Source organism: Mustela putorius, unplaced genomic scaffold (assembly GCF_011764305.1).
Source record: "Mustela putorius furo isolate JIRA1106 unplaced genomic scaffold, ASM1176430v1.1 tig00003858_pilon_pilon_pilon, whole genome shotgun sequence".
NCBI classification, from domain to species: domain Eukaryota; kingdom Metazoa; phylum Chordata; class Mammalia; order Carnivora; family Mustelidae; genus Mustela; species Mustela putorius.
In genome coordinates this window covers 211997-220966 of record NW_025422010.1, presented here as the reverse complement: position 1 = coordinate 220966, position 8970 = coordinate 211997, and positions in this window count along the sequence as shown.

The window sequence follows — 8970 nt, the reverse complement described above, 5'->3', positions numbered from 1 at the left end:
CCCCAGAGAATCCCAATGATTGAACTCTGGTGATAATTCTATGTGGGTTACCCTTACAGACTGACTTATTTGGTTATTGTTGTTGTTGTCAAGGTCTCTTGTTATGTTCACCAGACCCCATGGTACATGTCTTTTATCTTTATCTTTACTATGAGAATACCATATTGTCAGAGACAACCTGTCTTTCATGCTTGATTATTTCTGTGGTTTCTCTCTCTTTTTTAAAAAATTATTTGGGGGGGGTGAATAGAGAGGGAGAGACAGAATTTCAAGAAGACTTCCCAATGAGTGCTGAGTCTGACACAGTCCTCAATCCCTTGATCCTCAGATCATGACCTGAGCAAAAATCAAGAGTCAGATGTTTAACTGACTGAGCCACCCAGAGGACTTGGTTCTCATTTATTCTTGGATATTACCCTTACAACAATTATTTGTATTGACTCTCCAATGCATTTAAGATATGTTTAGTATCTATAAGAGATGAATCAGAGATCTGTACCCCTGAAACAAATAACACATTGTTATTAAAATGTTAATAAAATACCTTTTAGTCTACTTTTATAATTTTTATCAGTAGACAGATTGATATTAAATAATATAACATAATTTAATAAACAAAATACAGGAAAAACAAATACAGATGGTCTATAAAACTGATGTGATATCATCCACTAACAACCAAGTCCTGTGTTCCACAGTCACTTAATTCTAAAAGGGGTAAGTGATAAAACTCTCAAGGATGTGCTTTAGCACATAAATATAATAAATAAAATAATGTAAAAATATTAATTTCACATTACACAATATGGCTTTTTGTGTAGTTCCATTGCTCCATATAAAATATAATCAAGGATCTTTGAAAAGCATAGTTTATCATTATTCCATAGGATAATTTACCATAATTTGTCCACATTTCTAATGGAGAAAGATTCATTCCTACATCATTCATATTTTTCTCTAGTTTTGGACTCAAATGGGGAAGGGGATCAATTCAAACATTTCCCATTTCCATCTCTCCACAGATGGTCAACATTAAGGGTGCCCTGAGAGCTGAGGTGGGATGCCATGAGATGCCAATATCACATGATATTTGTACCCACACTTGGTGAAAAAATGTATATGTCTTCCTTCTCTGGGTCTCTCACTTTGCCAACACCACTAAAGTGTAGCCCTCAGGGGTATTCAGCCTCATCCTTGGGATGGGTCCCTGTGAAGGTCAGGGAAGCTTTGCCACAAAGGAAGGAGACTGAGGACCATTGGGGGGTCCAGGGGTATTTATTGTGTGTACCATAAATGAAAATCCTTGGGACTTGGGCAGGCTTCTGCTGGAACCAGTATGGATAGTGAGGGTTGGTGACTGCTCCAGTCCTGGAGCTGCAGGTAAGAGTTACTGTCTCTCCTGGAGACACAGTCAGTATCACCACAGCCTGAGAACTCGTCCCTGAAATGAAAATAGACACATGTAAGGAATGAAGAATAAAGGGAGATGATCCCTCCAAAGTCTGGACTCTGAAATCTCCACGAGAGTCTGAGCACTCTCAGTCAGGGCAAGCATGAAAATCTCAGTGCACTATCTATGCTCGGGACCTCTCTGGCGGTAGGAGCTGCCAAGACAGCCTCAGTTAGTATTTTTTGTGGTTTTGGGTACAAGCAGGAGTTCCTGTTACCCCAGAGACTGAGAGTAGGGACGTGCTCTGCCTGTGGCAGAGGGGTAATTTTTGTGCTCTGGAAGACCCAGAGGGGAACAGACTGAGGCTTTTCTCTGAAAGGGAGTTCTGGGTGCAGTTTGCTCTCCTCTAAACATTCAAAGCATGGCCAAAAGCCACCAAGATGAGAAAAAAGCAAACAAACAAACGAAAAAACCTCTAGAGCTCAAAAGCCCGAAAAACCGGTTTACACAGAGCCCAGCCCCTTGATTGGGGCAGAAGGACTCAATTCTAGCAAGACTCTCTGAAAAAGCACGTGGCAGGTCCCTCCACCAGAAAGACAGCCCCTAAAAATACCAAAAAACAAAAACAAAAACAAAAAACCACAACAAGAAACAAAACAAGAGGACCACCAACACGATTTTATAGATACAACTTTTATTTTTAATTTATTCCCATTATTCGGGTTCTTTTAATTTTTTTTAAATAATAATTATTATTTTTTTTAATTTTCAGCATAACAGTATTCATTATTTTTTCACCACACCCAGTGCTCCATGCAATCGATGACCTCTATAATACCCACCACCTGGTACCCCAACCTCCCACCCCCTGCCCCTTTAAAACCCTCAGATTGTTTTCCAGAGTCCATAATCTCTCATGGCTCACCTCCCTTCCAATTTCCCTCAACTCCCTTCACCTCTCTAACTCCCCATGTCCTCCATGCTGTTATGCTCCACAAATAAGTGAAACCATATGATAATTGACTCTCTCTGCTTGACTTATTTCACTCAGCATCATCTCTTCCAGTCCCGTCCATGTTGCTACAAAAGTTGGGTATTCATCCTTTCTGATAGAGTCATAACACTCCGTAGTGTATATGGACCAGATCTTCCTTATCCATTCATCCGTTGAAGGGAATCTTGGTTCTTTCCAAAGTTTGGCGACTGTGGCCATTGCTGCTATAAACATTGGGGTGCAGATGGCCCTTCGTTTCATGACATCTGTATCCTTGGGGTAAATATCCAGGAGTGCAATTGCAGGGTCATAGGGAAGTTCTATTTTTAATTTCTTTTTTTGTAAAGAATATAAACACATTTACTAAAATATTTTTTTGATGACAATGAAAGATTTAAAGGATTTTTGTATTGTTTATATATTAGAGCAAATGAACTATTTTAAACAATTTAGTTCACAGATTTCCAATTACAAGAGAATTAACTTTAACATTTCTGGAATGATAGTATTTATTTGATATGTGCTATTCAAGTTAAAATTTATCTTCACTATGAACTCTTTTTTTTTAATTAATTTATTTTCAGAAAAACAGTATTCATTATTTTTTCACCACACCCAGTGCTCCATGCAATCCATGCCCTCTATAATACCCACAACCTGGTACACCAACCTCCCACCCCCCCGCCACTTCAAACCCCTCAGATTGTTTTTCAGAGTCCATAGTCTCTCATGATTCACCTCCCCTTCCAATTTCTCCCAACTCCATTCTCTCTAACACCCCTTGTCCTCCATGATATTTGTTATGCTCCACAAATAAGTGAGACCATATGATAATTGACTCTCTCTGCTTGACTTATTTCACTCAGCATAATCTCTTCCAGTCCCGTCCATGTTGCTACAAAAGTTGGGTATTCATCCTTTCTGATAGAGGAATAATACTCCATAGTGTATATGGACCACATCTTCCTTTTCCATTCGTCCGTTGAAGGGCATCTTGGTTCTTTCCATAGTTTGGCGACCCTGGCCATTGCTGCTATAAACATTGGGGTACAGATGGCCCTTCTTTTCACTCCATCTGTATCTTCGGGGTAAATACCCAGGAGTGCAATTGCAGGGTTATAGGGAAGTTCTATTTTTAATTTTTTGAGGAATCTCCATATTGTTCTCCAAAGAGGCTGCACCAACTTGCATTCCCACCAGCAGTGTAAGAGGGTTCCCCTTTCTCCACGTCCTCTCCAACATGTGTTGTTTCCTGTCTTGCTAATTTTGGCCATTTTAACTGGTGTAAGGTGATATCTCAATGTGGTTTTAATTTGAATCTCCCGGAGGGCTAGTAATGATGAACATTTTTTCATGTGTCTGATAGCTATTTGTATGTCTTCATTGGAGAAGTGTCTGCTCATATCTTCTGCCCATTTTCTGATATGATTGTCCGTTTTTTGTGTCTTGAGTTTGAGAAGTTCTTTAAAGATCCTGTATATCAACCTTTTGTCTGTACTGTCATTTGCAAATATCTTCTCCCATTCCATGGGTTGCCTCTTTGTTTTCTCGACTGTTTCCTTTGCTGTGCAGAAGCTTTTGATTTTTATGAAGTCCCAAAAGTTTATTTTCGCTTTTGTTTCTTTTGCCTTTGGAAACATATCAAGATACATCCAGGAAGAATCAAAACAAACTTCTTCACCCACACTGAGAATTTATAACCACTCTCCCATCTTTTTCTTCCACCACTGTTACTGTGTTTTTGTGTTTGTCCTTATAGTATATGAATCTTACACTTGGGTGTTTTTTGATGAGGATTTTCCTTTATTTTCATAATATATATATTTTTCTTTTTTTCTTGTCATATACTTTTATCGGTCTTCTTGTTTGTCTGTTTTTGTTTGTCTACTTCATTTATCTTACCTTGGGGCCCATTTGGACTGAACCTTCTCTTTCATCTTCCCTTTTTTCCTGTCTCTCTCTCTCTATCTCTTTTTTTTCCTTTTCTTTTGTCTCTCTTTTGGGTGGGGAATTCTGATTGCTTAGAAGTGTTCCAGGGTGTACCTCAACTGCACCACGGTCAATACATCCAGCTACATCTGTTCAGTCATCTCTCACCAAAATGACTAGGTGGAGGAATGCCCAACAGAAGAACAATACAGAGGATGGGCCTTCTGCAATAGAGCTAATGGCTATCAACATAGACAATATGTTGGAAAGAGAATTCAGGCTAACAATTATCCAGGCAATAGTTAGGTTGGAGAAAGCCATGGATGACCAAACGGAATTAATTAGGGTCGAACTGAGAACGACCAGAGATCATGTTTTCAATATTAGGGAAGAGTTGAAAGCTACCAGGGATGAGCTTCACAAGGCTCTCAATGAGTTCCAATCTAATCTAAATTCTCTCAAAGCTAGGGTAACTGAGACAGAAGATAGAATTAGTGATCTGGAGGACAAACAGATAGAGAGAAAGGATCAGGAGGAAACTTGGAACAAACAGCTTAGAAGCCACGAAAAGACAATCAGGGAGAAAAATGATGCCATGAAACATTCCACAATGAAGACACGTGGGTCCAAAACCTATGGGATACAGCAAAGGCTGTCCTAAGGGGGAAATACATAGCCATCCAAACCTCCTTCAAAAAAATTGAAAAAGTCAGAATACACCAGCTGTCTCTACACCTTAAATAACTAGAGAATTACAACAAATCAAGCCAACTCCACACATAAGAAAACAAATCATCAAGATTAGAGCTGAGATCAATGAGGTAGAAACCAGAGATACAGTAGAACATACCAATGAAACTAGAAGCTGGTTTTTGAAAGAATCAATAAGATCAATAAACAATTGGCCACACTAATCCAAAAGAAAAGAGAGAAAGCCAAATTCATGAAATTATGAATGAAAAGGGAGAGATCACAACTAACACCAAGGAAGTAGAAACAATCATCAGAAGTAATTATCAACAGTTATATGCCAATAAGCTTAGCAACCAAGATGAAATGGATGATTCCTGGGAATCCATAAACTCCCAAAATTGAACCAAGAAGAAATCGACAACCTGAACAGACCAGTATCTAGTAACGAGATTGAAACAGTGATCAAAAACCTCCCAAAAAACAAGAGCTCAGGACCTGACGGATTCACTGGGGAATTCTACCAAACTTTCAAAGAAGAAATAACAGCTATTATCCTGAAGCTGTTTCAAAAAATTGAAGCAGAAGGATAACATCCAGACTATTTCTATGAATCCAGCATTACCCTGATCCCCAAACCAGGCAAAGACCTACCAAAAAGGAGAATTTTAGACCAATATCACTGATGAATATGGATGCTAAGATTCTCAACAAGATCCTAGCCAACAGGATCCAACAGCACATTAAAAAGATTATCCACCATGACCAGGTGGGATTCATTCCTGGGCTACAAGGATGGTTGAACATTCGCAAATCAATCAATGTGATAGAACAAATTAATACAAGAAGAGATAAAAACCACATGGTCCTCTCAGTTGATGCAGAAAAAGCATATGACAAAATCCAGCATCCATTCCTGATTAAAACGCTTCAAAGTATAGGGATAGAGGGAACATTCCTGAACCTCATCAAATCTATCTATAAAAGACCCACATTAAATATCATCCTCAATGGGAAAAAGCTTGCATCCTTCCCGTTGAGATCAGGAACAAGACAAGGATGCCCACTTTCACCACTCTTGTTCAACATAGTATTAGAAGTCCTAGCAACAGCAATCAGACAACAAAGAGAAATAAAAGGTATCCAAATTGGCAATGAAGAAGTCAAACTCTCTCTATTTGCAGATGACATGATTCTTTATATGGAAAACCCAAAAGACTCCACCCCCAAACTACTAGAACTCATACAGCAATTCAGCAACGTGGCAGGATACAAAGTCAATATGCAGAAATCAGTGGATTTCTTATACACTAAGAATGAAAATACAGAAAGGGAAATTAGAGAATCGATTCCATTTACTATAGCACCAAGAACCAAAGGATACCTGGGAATAAACCTAACCAAAGAGGTAAAGGATCTGTATTCGAGGAACTACAGAACACTCATGAAAGAAATTGAAGAAGACATAAAAAGATGGACGACCATTCCATGCTCTTGGATCGGAAGAATAAACATTGTTAAAATGTCTATACTGCCTAGAGCAATCTATACTTTTAATGCCATTCTGATCAAAATTCCACAAGTATTCTTCAAAGAGCTGGAGCATATAATCAAAAAATTTCTATGGAATCGGAAGAGACCCCCAATCGCTAAGGAAATGTTGAAAAACAAAAACAAAACAGGGGTCATCACGATACTTGATTTCAAGCTTTATTACAAAGCTGTGATCACCAAGACAGCATGGTACTGGCATACAAACAGACACAGGGACCAGTGGAACAGAGTAGAGAGCCCAGATAGGGACCCTCAACTCTGGTCAATTAATCTTCGACAAAACAGGAAAAATATACAGTGGAAAAAAGACAGCCTATTCAATAAATGGTGCTGGGGAAACTGGAAAGCTATATGTAGAAGAATGAAACTTGACCACTCTCTTACACCGTACACAAAGATCAACTCAAAATGGATAAAAGACCTCAATGTGAGAGAGGAATCCATCAGAATCCTAGAGGAGAACATAGGCAGTAATCTCTTCGATATCAGCCACAGCAACTTCTTTCAAGATATGTCTCCAAAGGCAAAGGAAACAAAAGTGAAACTAAACTTTTGGGACTTCATCAAAATCAAAAGCTGCTGCACAGCAAAGGAAACAGTCAACAAAACAAAGAGGCAATCCACAGAATGGGAGATGATATTTGCATATGACAGTACAGAGAAAAGGTTGATATCCAGGATCTATAATGAACTCCTCAATCTGAACACATACGAAACAGGCAAACATATCAAAAAATGGACAGAAGATATGGACAGACATTTCTCCAATGAAGACATACAAATGGCTATCAGACACATGAAAAAATGTTCATTGTCACTAGCCCTCACGGAGATTCAAATTAAAACTGCATTGAGATATCACCTTACACCAGTTAGAATGGCCAAAATTAACAAAACAGGAAACAGCATGTGTTGGAGAGGATATGGAGAAAGGGGAACCCTCTTACACTGTTGGTGGGAATGCAGGTTGGTATAGCCTCTTTGGAGAACAATGTGGAGATTCCTTAAGAAATTAAAAAATAGAACTTCCCTATAACCCTGTAATTGCACTCCTGGGTATTTACCCCAAAGATACAGATGGAGTGAAAAGAAGGGCCATCTCTACCCCAATGTTAAGCAGCTATGGCCACCGTCGCCAAACTATGGAAAGAACCAAGATGCCTTTCAACGGATGAATGGATAAGGGAGATGTGGTCCATATACACTATGGAGTATTATGCCTCCATCAGAAAGGATGAATACCCTACTTTTGTGGCAATATGGACAGGACTGGAAGAAATTATGCTGAGTGAAATAAGTCAAGCAGGGAAAGTCAATTATCATATGGTCTCACTTATTTGTGGAGCATATAAATATCATGAAGGACAAGGGGTGTTAGAGAGGAGAAGGGAGTTGGGGTAAATTGGAAGGGGAGTTGAACCATGAGAGATTATGGACTCTGAAAAACAATCTGAGGGGTTTGAAGTAGCAGGGGGATGGGAGGTTGGGGTACCAGGTTGTGGGTATTATAGAGGGCATGGATTGTATGGAGCACTGGGTGTTGTGAAAAAATAATGAATACTGTTTTTCCTAAAATAAATAAATTAATTTAATAAAAAAATAGTTCATAGTATATATATACACACACACACACACATATATATTGAGAGATGATAGATTTAATATATATCTAAATATATCATCTTTCTCTATATATTATATATACATATACAATTGAATAATGACAACAAAAAACAATGTCATTAAAAAGTGAAAGGACTTTCCAAATGGGCATTATCCAGAGAAGACTTACAGAGAATCAACAGGTAGGTGAACAGACACTCAACATCATTAATCATCAGGGAAATGCAAATCAAAACAACAGTGAGGTATCACCTCACACTGATTAGAAGGCTTAGTACCAAAAAGACAAGAAACGACAAATGTGAGTGAGGATTTAGAAGAAAGGTTACTCTGGTGCAGGGTTGGTGGGAATGTAAGTATGTACAAACACTGAGGAAATAATATTCAGTCTCCTCAAAAAATTAAAAATACAACTACCCTACAATCCAGCAATTTCTCTTCTTGCTGTTTATTCAAAAACAACAACAACAACAACAAAAAACCTATTTGAAAAGACAGATGAACCTTCATGCTCACTGCAGGACTATTTAGAATAGCTAAGAGGAGGACAGCCTACATATTCATGGAGGCGTGAATCAATAAAGAAGATATGGTGTGTGTTAATACAGTGTAATACTCTTTGGTCATCCTAAAAAAAGAAATCTTTCCATTTGCAGCCACATGGGTGGACCCTGAGAGCATGATGCTAAGTGAAATTAGTCAACAACAAATGCTATATGGTGACATCACTTTTACATGGCATCTAAAAGAAAAAAAAAAAACTGAGCTTAAAGATGCAGGGAACAGATGG